Genomic DNA, 16300 nt, shown 5'->3' on the forward strand with positions numbered 1-16300 from the left:
CTGCTGTGTATTACGCTGCTGTTTTATAACATTGTCATATTATTTCATTGTTTTGCACCTTCCGCAAACATGTCCTGGGGTTCTGCTGTGAGTTTCTGTGGACATACCATTTATGTTATTTTTTACATGTTGTGCATGTTTTCTTTTGACATTCTCTGTGTATTTCACCATTGGCATATGGTAACAGTGTGATACCTGAGGCTGACAGTCTTCCGTTACTCCTATGTTATGTTTGGGAAAATGTAAACAGTTTTTTTTTTTTGTTTACATTGCCGTGGCCTTATGCTACGCCTGCGCCACTTCGTGGATCACTATATGCCTTCATTTGCATGGTGCAACACCGCACATGGGGTGTTTAGCATACCTACGCCGGGGGCGGCGCAGATCCGGTGCACGCCGGTAGTGCACGTGGAATTGGATCGTACCTGAATCGCTCTGCAGACATATTTGGCGTTATGACGCCTACGCTATGCGTGTGCCTGGCGCAAGGTTCATGAATCCCGGGGTATATGTATAATAAATTGCTGATAACGTTTCATTGGCCTACTAGAGTTTATTCAATCTATAAAGCTCAGAGATATAAGTTTTAGGGTAAAGTGAGGTGGGGAGGTGATTTGGCTGGGTCCTGGCATGGACAGGAGCTAGAGTTTGAAAGGAAGTTTTTTAGTTCTTTTGTGAAGCAGTTTGTATGTTTGATATTACAAATATTTGAGAGGAGTTTGTTCCAGGCTGGGCCACTGTGCTTTTTTAAAGTAGTTTGCCTATGTTTTTATTAGGTTTGTAAATGTCAAGAAGGAGTTGATCGGAGCTATGGGGTGTATGAGTATGACTACTGAGAGATGATATAGAGGAGAGGAGAGGGGAGGCCAAAGGTTTATTGATTAAGGAGTAAGTGATTTGAAGCTGAGATATTAGCACTAATTGGGGGAATTCAAGCCACTGGAGTTGTTTTAGAGCAAGGCAGTGGTGATATTTCTATGGTTGGTTGCTGGCAGCTCTAGTTATTTTGTTGTATGTTTGTTCAAGTTTGGTGATTAAGGTAGATTGTAGGTGTGTTAAGTATTGAAGTGGCATAGAGAAGGCATGGAAGGAGGAATGCCTGTGCTAGAGAAGATTTGGAGTCAGAAGACAGGATTTTTTTGTTTCTATAGAGTAAGCCCCATTTTTGATGTGTCTTTTTAATACACTGTTGAATATGGAGGTAAAATTTTATATGGTTGTTGATTATGATACCGAGGAGCTTAGTGTGTAATTCAGCTTTGATAATAGTGTTATCAAGAGATGAGATGGTGAAGGTGGTTTTATGATGGGAGAGATACTCAAGAATGAAGAGCAGGAGTTTGGGTTTTTTTTAGGTTTAAGGTGAGTTGGTTATCGGTTAGCCATTTTTCGATGGTGAGAAATGAGTTTTGAGCAATAAAATGAAAGTGAGTGATGTTATCAGAGAAGGAGATAAGAGCAGAGTCATCAGTGTATTGTATAAGGGAGGAGGAGCTGCAGGATGTGTGGAGGTTGTTAGTAAAGATGTTGAAAAGAAGAAGCCATAGAATAGAGCCTTGAGGGATGCCTGTCTGGATAGGTAAGAAAGAAGAGCAGGAGGTTTGCCATTTGACTGACTGTAACCTATTGGTGAGGGAGCTAGTGGATGAGAGAACAGTGGAGGTGGAGAGGTTGAGATCAGATAGTTTAGTTAGTAGCTTAGAGTGGGATACAGTATCAAAAGCTTTTGAGTGGTCTAGGAAAAGACAGGAAACCATTTATTTTTTTCTCTGTAGCCTCTGCAGCAGTACGAGTGAAAGACAGAAGGACTGTGGTAGTACTGTGATATGGCCTAAAGCCATGTTTAGTGGGGGTCAGTAGGTTTTCCTGAAGTAGGTATTTGAGAAGCTGCTTGTGTATACATTTTTCATGGATTTTCAAGAATGGAGAAAGAATGGCTATCGGTCTAAAACTAGAAGGATCAGTGGAGTTTCCTCTTTTGTGTCACGGCATGGTGTAGAAAGACTTCCAGATGTCAGGGACAGCAGATTATTGGCTTTATCTGTTTACAAGTATTGAGATGGAGTAGGCTATAGAGGCAGCTTTGAGTTTAAGTAAGAGGGGAGGTAGGTTATCAGTAGGGGGAACATGGTTTTAGTTTTGGTTTGGTTATGGGTAGATCATGATTACTAAACCTAGCAGACTTCTTTGAGAGTGTCGCCAAAGCCCTGTATGAAGGTAAGACAATGCGTACCACCTATCTTGACCTGGCCAAGAATTTTGACACAATCTCCCATGCAGGTATCACTGAGCAACTCCCCCATCTGGGGACTAATCCTTATGTCACTAAATGGGTAGACAAGTGGCTCACTGAGAGAATACATACTGTCAACGTTGGAAGCTCACCCTCTACCAGTAGACCCCTAATCAGCGACATACCACAAAGGTCTGTGCTAGGCCCTTTACTGTTCTCAATCTATTTCTTGGAAGTCCAGGCTAAAGTAGATGGCCCTTGACTTGCCAAGCTTGCTGATGACTGCAAATTGGGTGCAATTATTGAGTCCCTCAAAGATGTTAACATATTACAGGAAGGGCTAGCACAGACAAATGATTGCTGCCAAAGCCACGGTCTAAGACTAAATGCAAAAAGTGCATTATTATGCCCTTCTGCAAAATGAAATTCCTTGCTAATTAAAGTATTGACAACACCCCCCCAAGCCCAAACCTTGTGGTGCAAGATCTGGGAACACAGGTAGATAGCAATCTGAACTTCGACCACCAAGTTTCTACAGTGTTAAGGAAAGAAAGCCTTCTATGTTGCTCGCCTCATAAATAAAAGCATCGCATCCAGGTCTAAGGACATTATAACCCCACTGTATTCGACCTTCATCAGAAAACTAATAGTGTACAATGCTCCCTTTTGCATGTACTTTACCAGATATGTGCAGCTACTGGAGAGACCACAGAGGTTTCTCAAGAAGAAAATACACGGCCTCCACATTATGATGTATGTGGATAGCCTAAAAGTCCTGTCACTGTATTCTGTATCATATAGGCTGCTGAGAGGTGACTTGTGTCTGACTTACAGGGCAGTCTCTGATCCTGCCCTGATGGAAATGCTGCACATCCACAAATCTAATGGTACAAGAGTCAATCGCTGCAGGGATACCTAGCTTGTGACATTAACAGAACTTGGTGGAGAGACAGATGTATCTCCCAGAGACTGTTGCTCCTCTGGAATAAACTTCCATTTCACATGAAGCAGAGCTCATCACTGACTATATTCAAGTGCACCCTAGACAAATAGATGGGAGACCACAAATTCACCCCAGCGGGTGCCACACAAGTCTGTCACGGACAGGGGATAGTCAGTGTTTACCACAGACTCACTCTGTGAATCTGTGAATTATGTCCACCTAATAAGGACAATTGGGGCAACTTGGGATTAACATGGCTAGGCTTGTAAGGACTCTGCTAGCCCAGTAAACTCCTATCAACATGTAATCCCAATCACCTCCATATCTTGATCTCAAACAAGAGTACTCTCTCCTTTCAATCAACTGCGCCAAAATCTCTAGAGCTTGTGCCTTCAATTGATTAAGAAACAGCTCAAAATATTCAATGAGTTCATTTCATCAAAAGAATGGCATGCATACAGTTATATCATTCTATGTCTGCCTATCTATATATAGATAACTAGACATAAGATAGATATGTATATACAAATATATATATATATATATATATATATATATATAGAGAGAGAGAGAGAGAGATGTAGATAGATATCTTTGTTATATATATATATATATATATATATATATATATATATATATGTATATATATTTACATACATACGGACACTATACATAAATATAAAGATATATATATATATATATATATATATATATATATGTATACATATATATATATATATATATATATATATATATATATATATATATATATACACATATATATATCTACACCAACAAACTTAGTGTATCACCACTGGTGTAGATAACTGGTGCTCATGTAAAAATACAAGTGGAAAAAAATACACAACATCTGTTTTCCAAAAAGCAAAGAAAGATTGTATAATATTAGCACAGTGGAGTCCGAATTCACTACAGACCTGATTTCCTTCCTACAAACAGGAGCTTTTTTTAGTGTTGTTCAGCTTGTGCCATAGGATGTAGGACAAGGGTGCCTGGTGGGAACAGTCATTTTAAAAGAGAGTGAACATCATCCACTGTTATCTGACTGCATGCCCCTCTCTTACGCTTTGCAGAGTGCATGTAACAGATACAGGGAAAACAAAAAGAGAAGAAAATCTTGAACCACACTTGATTGCTGCCAGAAGGATGACCCCTGCCAGCCAACCCTAATCCTGGTGACAGTGAATGAATGGTCTGGTTTGCCATGGAGAGAAATGATGTCTGTCAGACACTGGGGAGAGGCAAAGAAGTACAAAAGAAATATTTGTAGAAATCAATATATATTTGAAGATATAGAATGCAAAATAACTTTATTTTCCAAGGAGATGGTATAAGTTGCCTTAATATTTGTAGTAGAGCATTTTGTGTCACCTGTGCTTGAATTGCTTACACACCATTTATGAAGAAAATGGTTAGATGGCTATATCAATAAATTGAGATAGAATGACATAGAAAGATACTGAAGGCTGTTGTACATAGAAGCATAACTTTCAGTTTTAGAGATGGAAAAGAAATTCTTTCCACCTGATGTCAGAAAATGTCTGCAAAAATAGGGCGAGTTAATTGTGATATTAGAGTACATGTAGTTCCACTTGAGATACAGTTGTTTCTGAGTAACATTTCCTTGAAAACAGAAGGCACAGTCTTGGAGGTGAAAAATGTCGATGTGGTGGTATGTGATGTTTAAACAGTCAATGACTTTTCAGCTTACTAATTCTGGATAATACCGTGTTAGATTCTAGATAAACTATAAAAAGTACCATTGTGAGGAAGACATCCACACAGCTGCAGAAACAACGACGAAGGAGAAACTGAAAGTTTTAAAGCAACTTCATTTTAAATGTGTACATGTTTTATGGCTAGGGTATGCAGCAGTGGTACGGCAGTAGCGTTGTTACCTCACAGCAAGAGGTTCACCCAATTGATTCTCGGCTTGGCTTGGGAGTGCCTTCTGTGTGGAGTCTGCATGTCCTCCCTGCAGTTGGGTAGTATTTAAAAGACATGCGGGGGTAAATGGGCATTCCTTCATTGAAGGTTGGGCATCAAGCTGGCACCTCGGTGTTTCATGAAAAATCTACTGCCAGTCATTAGTGGACCGGAGTTCCGCTGTGGCAACCCCTTACCAGGAAAAAGCCGAAAGACAAACAACATGTTTTGTGGCTAGACTGCAGGGACTGTTTTGCATCTTAGGAAAAAGGATTCTGAATGTATTTCTATGCTGAAACAGATAATTGACAATTGTAAGGTTTGCCTGAATTATATAGCAGACCTAAGCCAAGGCCTGTTGTTGTCATGCTTCTGACCTACTAGTACAATGGCACAGTTATTGTGAACTGAACAAGAACTGGAAGCTGACATTAGTTCCTTCGTGTCATTGATCAAGTTACATAGTAGAATATGGGTCATGGCTGGAAAGGGTTAATGGACCAGTCCACCTACCCAGTTACCAAACAGAAAATAAATAAAATAAAACAGAGAGCTGAGTTGGCTTAATGGACTAATGCACTATGCTGCAGCTGACAAGGTCCTGGTTTCAATAGTTGGCAGGGTTAGTATTTTGACAAGCCCCAGTGGCCTAATCGATAATGCATTGGTCTTCTAAGCCAGTGATTGTGGGTTTGAGTCCCATCTGGGGTGATAAAATCATACCTCTGTCTGGCATACAAGGTGGTCACAGACCCCACAACTGCAACATATCGGCAAGTCAAGCTCCACTCGAGTAACCCGCAAGTGTGGTCTCAACCTGGTCTGCGACATCAACAAGACTTGTTGGCAGGACAGATTTGTGTCCCAGAGACTCCTCCATCTACAGAATAGACTCCCTCTCCACATCAAGCAGAGTGCCTCTTTACCCCATTTTAAGTGCAGCCTGGATAACTGGATGGGAAACAGAAACTATACCCCTGATATTCGACCTGTGTCTCTGATGGACAAGGGCATCGGGTGCTGATTTGTTTAAACATGGGCTAAACTCTTGGCTAGGCTTATAAGGTCCTCAGGGTCAATAGTCTAGTAACCTCTTATGATCCTTTGATCCTATTAAATGAACACAAAGAGACCATCAAAAATTATAAAGAAATGTGTTTGTTTTTGGATCAGCTAGCATGGTCCACCTCAGCAGTTATTCAGTTACAATAATTAAGTGTTTAATAAAGATGTAACTAGAGACATGGCAGACAACCATAATACAAAAAATATGATCATGGCAGTATATAGTCATTGGACCAATGTGTTCCTAGGAAGACATGAGCAGACTTTAATATAAATAATGTCAAAAGGAAAAGCTAATGGTGGATGTGACTTGGAAATTTTATTACGTCAGGGTCTGAAGGCAAAAATCGGTATGCACAATGACTGTGTCTGTAGTCCATATCAGATTGCTTTTTATCAGAACTCAAACCTTCCCTTTGTTGTGATGAACATGTTGCATGTTGTAGTAGGGACAACAATGAGCATGGTAGTGGGAGAAAATATTTCAGCATTACGTTCACTAAAAAGAGCATTTTCTGGGGATGAATGTTCAGTCAGACTTCAGAGAACACTAGGGAACAGCTTAGCACCAGAAATTAAATATTTGAAATGGAAAACAAGGTATACATCAGAACAGCTATGTGTGCAATGTAGAGCAGGCTTGCAACTGTCACTGGCCAGAATAGAGTTGTGGTATTTATGAAATATGGCTGTGTTTGTGTAAGGGGGGCATAGAACAACATTGCTTTCCATGGCTGAGGTTCTGCATTTGCTAGCTTTCCTTGAACATTTTGGTAGTGGGGAGTTGTGGTTGCACAGTTTCCTGGGGCACTGTAAATTCTTACGGGGGATAGTACCCGCAACCCTCTTGGACATGGGCAGCTATCAATCAATGCAGTCTTGGGTATTGACTAGTACCTCTATGGTATTACATTGGGTTGAAACAGCTAGGCTTAAAATGACCCCCATGTCAATAGCCTAGTAATCTGCTATGATCCTATGATCATTCTAGGCATGGTAAAGTTAAGATAGAAGTGGTAAATGACTGTTACTAACTATGACAGTGATGAGGTGAGTAACTTAGTGGAAATGATAGTAAAAAAACTTAGAAATGAAGATGAGCTGGGGAATTCCAAACTTAGTAAAGAGCAATCTTGCACAGGTGGAACGGAACAACTATAGGCACTAGAGTGAAGGAGTAGCCTGAGTCTAAAAACAAAAATGGGGTGAACCGTAAGATCTGTGGACAGAGAAAAAGGGAAGCAGCATACAGCTAAAATCATATGGTTGTTTGTTAAAGCAGGAGAAAGACACAGGATGTGGTACAACTTGAAATTTTTACATTTAAGTGATGTTAACACAGAGTAGTTTGACATGCTGTGGACAGAAGATATTTTCATTTAATGAGAAAGGAATCAATACAGCCCACAGAATTACACACGGAACTGATGACTCATCATCTGAGTCAGTAAATGAGGAAGAGATATGATCATAGTTGGCAGTACTGGCCAATCTTGCATCTCCAGTAAGGGAAGTGTGAACTCAAAGAAATTGCAAAAGAAACAACACCCAAAACATGCCTATGACTAGAAGAACTGAAGAATGTTGCATAAGCAAACAACGTTTTGAAGATTCACCAACATGTGCACATCAGAATTTCTTCATCTCCTTTTGGCCATGATCTGTCAAATGAGATGGAAAGTTTATTCCATTTTTACTAACTGTGCACGTTATGAAGATATGAAACTGTCTTATTTCATTGATATATATATATATATCTTTTCCTAAGGGAAGATGTGTGGGATAATTTTTGAAACTGAAGAAGTTTGCTTGTCTGGCAAATACACTAATTTACTCATATAACAAAAGGAAGACATCATTTTAAAGGCAGTGGGAAATCTGTACTGTTTGTGTTCTACTGGCCAGAGGAAACAACAATGTCATCTGAGTACTTGCGTGCCATGTAGATGACTTTGTATGGAGCACAGATATTCATGAAACAAAAAAGACTCCTTGGAAATTACATTCTGCAGCAGTAACTCTAAAATTTTCATCCATCCCAGGAGAAGGATGAATTTTTTAACTAATTGCCTTCAGTGATACTAACATGAAAAACTACCTAATGGCAGTATTCAGTGGCACCTTGTTATGTTTTTCATGGGATGGAAAGAAAAAAGCTGACAATTTTTGTTTGTGGTCAGATTTAGAAGAGTGATAACACAGTACCCCTGCAAGATAACTCTTATCATAGCAGATAACCTTCATACTTCTCTTTTCTATTTATGTCCTGGTGTCATAGATAAGTACCAGGCTAACTGACCTTGTGGGCCAGTTTAAACCTACCCAACTACCCTAAGTGAGACTCAAAGCCTTCACTTTGTGCCTGTAAAGTAAACACCTTAACCATTATGCCAGTGCAAATGACCACGTGATGACCCAAGTGTGGCATTCTACAGGTAATGCATCACAAATAATTATTCTTAGACTGAGCCAAATAACTATACAAAGCAAGTCACAGAAACATACTATGTTTGAAAATTAGTAGAAGAAAAGAACTAATTTAAATTCAGTAAACTAAAAAAGCCTACTTTACTAAGAAGCAGACTTCTGTCCTCGGTCTTTTAAATGCTCTTAATGAAGGAATATGGCATATTAACTATTGAATCTCTGGAAAATGTTAACTTTTTTCTTTAAAGAGAGAGGTAGATTATTAAGTCAGCAGTTACTTCCTTTGTTTGGCAGTTTTAATGCAGTGTGTCTTTTGTAGAGGAGTTTTAATGTATCATTTTTTTCGCTTGCTTTATAATACATTGCAATAGTATTTGGACTGCTTACTAGGAATTCTTAAGCAATTAGGGCTGCAATTTAGAGAGTAAACCTTGCATGTCTTTCTCAGTGCTGTTTGTGCATCTTTAATGCTCAAAAGAATAATCTCCACATACCAAACTCAAATCCCTTTTAGTTAACTTACCCTTGTAATGACTGCACTTAGCTGCTACCGAGGCAGATGCATTAATATTTTGCACCTCTTTCAGTTAGACAACCCTCAGTGGTAGAGTGCACTGAATCCAGCCATATTATGTACAGATGCATTATTATGTACTTAATGTCATAGTATCTGCACAGAATGTGAAAATGTAATAGTGCACTGTAATTTTTCTTTATGACTATAGACCTGTTCTCCCTGGGCCTCCACTGAAAAGGGGCTTGTGCCCAACCAGACTATGCTGATATTCAAAACAAAATAAAACCAAGCAAGTAAGCAAATAAACGAATGCTATGCTAGAATGATTTGTGATACTTACTTATATGAACTATTGACAAATAAGGGAATTATTATTAGCAGAATATGAGGTACGACACAAAGTTCATATTGCAGATGCGCTTCTGTAAGGGTTGTTTTCTAGATTATGAAAAGCTGTGCTTTTATCTAAACAGCCTTCTATTCTTCTGCCATTTTCAAAAACTTCAACATCTTCTACAATCCTTATTGTGGTCCTCTTTCAGATTTTGCCTTTGGTCCTAACAAATTATTGTTGCAGCATTGATCACACCTGCACTAGTTCTAGACATTTGGACTTTTTTTGAAGAAGTCTGTTATTAAATATGAATTTATAGAGAGGCTCTGTTAAGGCAGATCTTGGGGGTCGTGTTCTAAAATTAAACTTGCCTCAACAACAACATAAAGAAAGTGGTAATAAATGGAATGCAATGTAGATGATGCAGAGTTTGTGTTCTATCATATGTTTTTATTGTCCATTTCATTGTCTGTGCCATTTACATTTTTTGAAAGTTTGAGGAAAATGTGGTTCTTTCTATGTTGTTGTTGTTGTCTTTCGGCTTTTCCCGGTTAGGGGACGCCACAGTGGAACTCTGGTCTGCTAATGATAGGTTTTTACGGTGCCGTGTTGCCAGCTCGATGCCCAACCTTCAACGAAGGCACACCCATTCATGCATGTCTTTTGGAATGTCACTCAACCGCGGGGAGGACATGCAGACTCCACACAGAAGGTACTCCCTACAATCCAGCCGAGAATCGAATGGGAAAATGTGTTTCTTTCTATATGAGGCAAAAAAATGTGCAGGACCAGCACAAAAAGCAATACAGAAGGTTAAGAATTTCAAATTTATAAGGAAAGCCTTTTGCAATGCAGATTAGTGTCAGTATAAAGAAGTTCAAAATAATGCTCCTTGATAACTAAAATACTAAGGTCACTGCACACTTAGTAAAGCTGCTGACAGTACAAAAACTGAAAGGGCCATGGTTCATAGGTTCATAGGTTCATAGGTAGGTACAAGGCTATCTGCCCGAGGGCATTTATAAGCCTAGCCAGAGTGTGTCGGCTTTCACCGCCCCATTGATTAATTAACTGATCCTCTGTCAAGCAGAGCCAATGAAGTGATCCCAGGGGTGTATTTTCTGTTACCCATCCACTCGTCAAAGTTTCGCTTGAAGAGTGTTAGTGAGGGGCTCTGCCTGATGTAATTTGGGATTTTGTTCCAAAGCATTGGGAGTCTCTGTGACAGGAATCTATCCCTCCAGCATGTTCTATTTATTGTTGTGGCGAGGTTTAGCTCACTAGAGCATGTGGCTTGCAGTGACTTGGATTTCTTTAGGTGGAACATGTCCATCAATTCTCAGTTGGACATGGCTTTGTAAGTCAGGCGGAGATCATCTCTGAGTAAGCGATATGCCACTGAGTACAGCCGGAGTTTTTTCAGTCAGGCTGCATAGGACATATGTTTGAGACCAGTAATCCTCTTGGTGAGGTACTTTTGTGGTCTTTCCAGCTGTCGGAAGTGTCTTGTGAGGTACATCTCAAATGGGGCATTGTACTCTATGATGGGTCTAATGAGTGATGAGTAGAGGGGCACTATAACCTCTTTATTTCTAGATGCGAACCCTTTAGTAATTAGATGGGCCACATAGAAGGATTTCCTAACTGCTTTGACAATATGATTGTCAGAGGAGAGATTACTATCTACCTGGGTCCCCAGATCTCTTATTACCTCTTCTTTATTAAGGGGGCTGCCACCTATGTGGTAATTCGTGGGTATTTTGTTTTTCCCAAAAGGAATGACTATGCATTTTTTGGCATTTAGTTTGAGGCAATGACTTTGACACCAGGTGTCTGTCTCAGTAAGGAACTTTTGGAGGATGTCCGTATCAGCCAGAGAGTCAATTATGGCTCTCAGTTTGCAGTCATCAGTGAACTTGGTTAGCCATAGTCCTCCTGCGTTTGCCTGTACTTCTGAGAAGTATATGCTGAATAGTAGGGGTCCCACGATTGAGCCTTGTGGAACACCACTTGTGACTGGTTTAGAGTCAGACCTGGAGCCCGCTATTCTTACCGTATGAGTTCTGTCTGTAAGCCAGTTGGCAACCCATCTTGTGACGTAAGGGTTTATGTTCAGGCTGGTGAGTTTTTCTGTAATACCTGAGAGGGGAATGGTGTTGAAAGCCTTGGAAAGGTCAAGGTAGACTGTATGAACCACCTTTCCCTTGTCTATGGCCTTGGTGACTGTCTCGAAGAAGTCAACCAGGTTTAGTAGGCATGATCTGTCCTTAACAAAGCCGAACTGGATCGGGTCAAGTGTTTGGAGGTTCCCAATGTCTTTGTTAATGGTTCCATGATGATGCGCTCCATAGCCTTGCAGACCAGGCTAGTCAGGCTTATGGGGCAATAGTTACCAGGGTCAGTTGTGGCCCCTCCTTTGTGGAGAGGAATAACTGTTGCTGTGCACCATTCTATGGGCACGTAGCCTGTGGAGAGGCTGAGTTTGAACAGCGTGTTTAGGTGAGGGGTTAGTTCATTCTGTAGTTCATGCAAGACGCAGCCTGGGACACCATTCTGGTCCCATTGACGCTGTATTTTTTGGCTTTTTGAAAGGGCTGTTTTCACCTGTGTGTCTGTGATTTTTGGGGCACTACACTTTTCTGGTATTGTTGTGGGCCCTTTTGGAGGTGAGAGGGGGGTAAAGTTTGCACTGAATCTATCTGCCAGGATGTTGGCAATATCAGTAGGTTCAGTATATTCTGTGCTATTTTGCACTAGTTCAGTGTATATCTGTGAGTCGCCACTTAGATTCTTAACATAGCTTAAGAAGGCTTTGTGGTTATCTTTTGAATCCTTGGCTATTTTTCTTTCGAAGTTAGCCTTGGATGATGTCACGAGGGACCTTAGTTTCTTACTGATACTGATCAGGGATGTCTTTCCTTCTTGGGATTTGCTTTTTTTCTGAAATAGTTTCCTCCTTCTATTGTATAGCTTATTTATTGCCGGGTCCACCAAACTGGTTTCCTTCTCTTAGAGGAGTGAGTCTTAGTTTTGCTAGGGATGGCACGATCCATGCATCCGTGTAGGTGCTCATAGAGTGCATTTGTAATGCTTTCTGCATCTTGGGCAGCGTTATCCTTTAGCATGGGGGCTGTGAAACTTACCACCTCTGTCTTAAGTAAGGTGAAGTTTGCTTTAAAAAAGTTTTTTACTGTGGTTTCCTTAGTTGGAGGTGGTGGTGGGATGTGGACATCCAGAGTGATTAGTTTATGGTCTGATCTAACCAGTGACGGGTTGACCTCTGGTGTTGAACACCTGTCACCCATGTTGGTGATGACCAGGTCCAATATATTTTCACTTCTGGTAGGGGAGTTTACCAGCTGATCCAGGGCGTTAGAGTTGATGAATTCCAGGAAGCGCTGGACCTGGGAATTTTTACGCAAGTAGTTTTCCCAGTGAATGGTTGGGTAACTGAAATCACCCAATATCAGGGTGCTTGGTAGGACCTTCATGTTTTCTAGTGTCTCCAGAAAGGTGGAGTGGTGGTCCTGGGTCATGGAGGGTGATCTGTAGCAGGCCACGATTTGCATTGCAGATTTGCCTGATGTTAGTTGCACATGGATGCTCTCAGAGGTATCATGCTGCACCACTAACCTGGAGGTGTAGGTATCCTTGATGAATATGGATACACTCCCTCCTTTTGTGTTTCGGTCCGTGTTCTGTGGCCGAAACGTGTGGTATGAGTTGTAGCCCAGTAGTGCTGGGGTGCTCTCTGGAGTCTTGAACCGGGTTTCAGTTACTGCACAGATGTCGACGTTCTCCATATTGAGGAGTGCTTCGAGCTCATGCATTTTGAGATTTAAACTCCATGGCGTTGAATAGCATAACCTTCAGTTTTTTGTTAAATGTGCTGTTTACAGAGGTGGGTTTGACTTTTGAGCCTTAGCTAAAAAAGGCACTATGGCAGCAAGAGCCTTGGCCAGTATTTGAAAGCCTAGGGGCGACAGGTGCAAGCCATCTCTTGTGAAGCAACGCGGCTTGTCGAGCATGTCGTCCCAGGCTGACAGACACTGGATCCCCTTTGAATGACACCAGAAGCTTAGCCAATTGTTGAAATTGATCATTTTTTTCTTTATACTGAGGTATCATTCTTGGTGAGGGCAGGATGCTACTCAGGGTCACTGTCTTACCAGCCTGGGCTACATGATCAGAGAGCTCTTCCATGTCTCTTTTCATGTAGTCCAGGGAGGTATGTCTCAGGTCATTCACACCGACATGTACAATGACAGAGTCATATTTATACTTGTTCTGGAGTAAACGTATCATCCATCAGTCTCTTTTCTGTATCTACAGTCTCTATTGAGGGTCACAGCTGAGTGGAAATTATTCTGTTAAGCAAAATGCACAGGGCAGGAACAGCCCTGAATTGGATACAAGTCCATTACTGGTGAGAAACACTCATACAGAAACCAGAAAGAAGTACAGAACTAACTCAAGAATTAAGCCATCCTGGTGGAATCACATCAGTAGGCTATATAACAGGAGGACTGAAATCATGTATTTATTTATTTATGTTTCTTTGTTTTTACCTCCCAACTGTTCAGATTTCAGCATAATGTCCAGATTTTTGTCTCATATTCTTGGTCTGTTCTCATAACATTTCTGGTTTTCATGACAAATCACTGAGGATTGAGGTCACTAAATAATGTCATACATTTGAAAATCGGGCTTCATATCCTTCAGAAAATATATGCTAACACAAAGCCTTTTATTATATCAATGTTTTAAGTTTATAAAAGCAATATTTAAAAGTTATCCCTATTTTTCGTCCTTTGCCCGCCCCCCCCCCCCATTATTTTAGGCTTTGTCCAGATCTCTAGAACCATGAGGTTGCAAGGTAGGCTGGGAAAGTCCAACTGGGACACCCATTTCCAGTGGAGGCCCGGTGAGAAAAGCTCCATTTGCTTACATTGTCTTATACTAAGTTCCAGTTAAACACAGAGTAGTCAAGTTTATATTCACATTTGTACACAAACAATACGTACCTTTATACATTCTAAGATTTTACAGAGGTAGAAGTTGCTAAAGAGAAACCAGGCAGCAGTTATGTATAAAACTTCTTTTGTCATTTCAGTAAGAAGTTGAGAGTAGTCTGTTTAAGGAGAATATTTGGAGAGTATATTAAGGTGAACACAAAGTCTTAACCTTGTGATGAGCATTTGCAGGACCAGGATTGGTTAAGATGTTGTTTAAAGTAAACAAATGACTCAGAGAAGAAATAAAGTCTGCCAAAGCCTAATTTGAGGTATGGCTTCCCAGGCCAAGGACAACCACAAAGCATTCTTTAGCTATTTCCATAACCTCAAAGGAAATACACAACTGTGTGCCAAGCTCATTGTTAATAAGGCCACCTATAGTGAGCCAGAATATATGACAACCCTACTAGCTGACACATTTTATCTGTGACTATACTTTTCTCCCCTCTCAGCCATTCTGCCTCACTGCATTGTGTGGAATGTGGGAGAAAAATGGAGGCTACCTAAAAAGCATCACTCTGAAAGGTGCCCTGCCCTAGGCTCTTTGCTACAAAGGTGCTGCCCCAACTGGCAGTTTCACTGTAGTGTTAAACATCTCCCCAAAGTTCAAAACTACAACAACATAGCTGGAGATGCCCTGTATTCCAGCCATGTCTCCAAGACTTGGAACGCCATCCCACTCCTTATTAGATTCAATAAAACCCACAAATCTTCAAAATTAAATTAAAACTCCTTCTTAACTCATGGCTGTCTGCTGTTATACTCCAGGATAAGATTACCATCCACCACTACCACAATGATGAGTGTGAACCACCTCAGCACCAAAACTGTAATGTTATTTAAACGCTCCTACAGTGTACTCTTCTTTATGTGTGTTAAGTTTATTTGGGAGTGTTTTTATATTATTATATCTTACTATTATGTACAAATGCATGCTGCCTTATGTGTTATTATTATGTACTTATAATTAATAGTATCTGCATAGAATGTGAAAATATGACAGTAGAATGTAATGTTTTTTATCTTTAAGAATATGGACCTTTTCTCCCTGGGCCTCAAATGATAAGGGACCTTGTGCCCAGCTAGCCTTTCCTTGTAAACAAAACAAAATAAAAGCAAACAAATAAAACAATAAACAAATGCTGGAATTTAAAGAGGAAATGTTAAGATTTACATTGAAGGCAGTAGAACTGAGAACTGAACTGGAAAACAAGTCACTGGCATGGATTACTGCTAATTTCTACACACTCATGGTGTCTCCATTATTTTAGCCGGTGATCTTTTTTTGAAAATTCAATCTGGAATGGATGGAAAGGTAGGCTGAGGGATCCTGATGTGCAGGGAAAAACATCATCAAAGGAAAGGGACAGTGTGTCTTCTTCTATACAGTTAAATGGCACACATGAATTGCTGCATATAGCTCTTTTTTTATTTTTCAATTTTTTTTTTTATTTTTCAAATACATTTGAATGAATTACATAATATTTATACATAACATCTTAAATAACTATATACACTATTTACATTAGCCTGATACTATAACAGATCTTAATGTATACAGTTATAGGTTCACAGGTTGGTACTAGGCTATCAGCCCTAGGGCATATACAAGCCTAGCCATAACAATTCCCTGGCTATTTGTTTCCACAATATTTACTTCCCTGGACCCTGTTTAGCAGGGCAACTAATGTTATCCCCAGGGTGAATTTCCTATCTCCCATCCAATTGTCAAGGTTCCTTTTGAAGAGGGCCAAAGAGGCACTCTGCTTGACATGTATTGGCAGTCTATTCCAGTTCAGAGTCTGGGGAGTCTCTGGGT

This window comes from Protopterus annectens, chromosome 1.part1, assembly GCF_019279795.1.
Source record: "Protopterus annectens isolate FY-2018-M chromosome 1.part1, PAN1.0, whole genome shotgun sequence".
Lineage (NCBI taxonomy): Eukaryota > Metazoa > Chordata > Ceratodontiformes > Protopteridae > Protopterus > Protopterus annectens.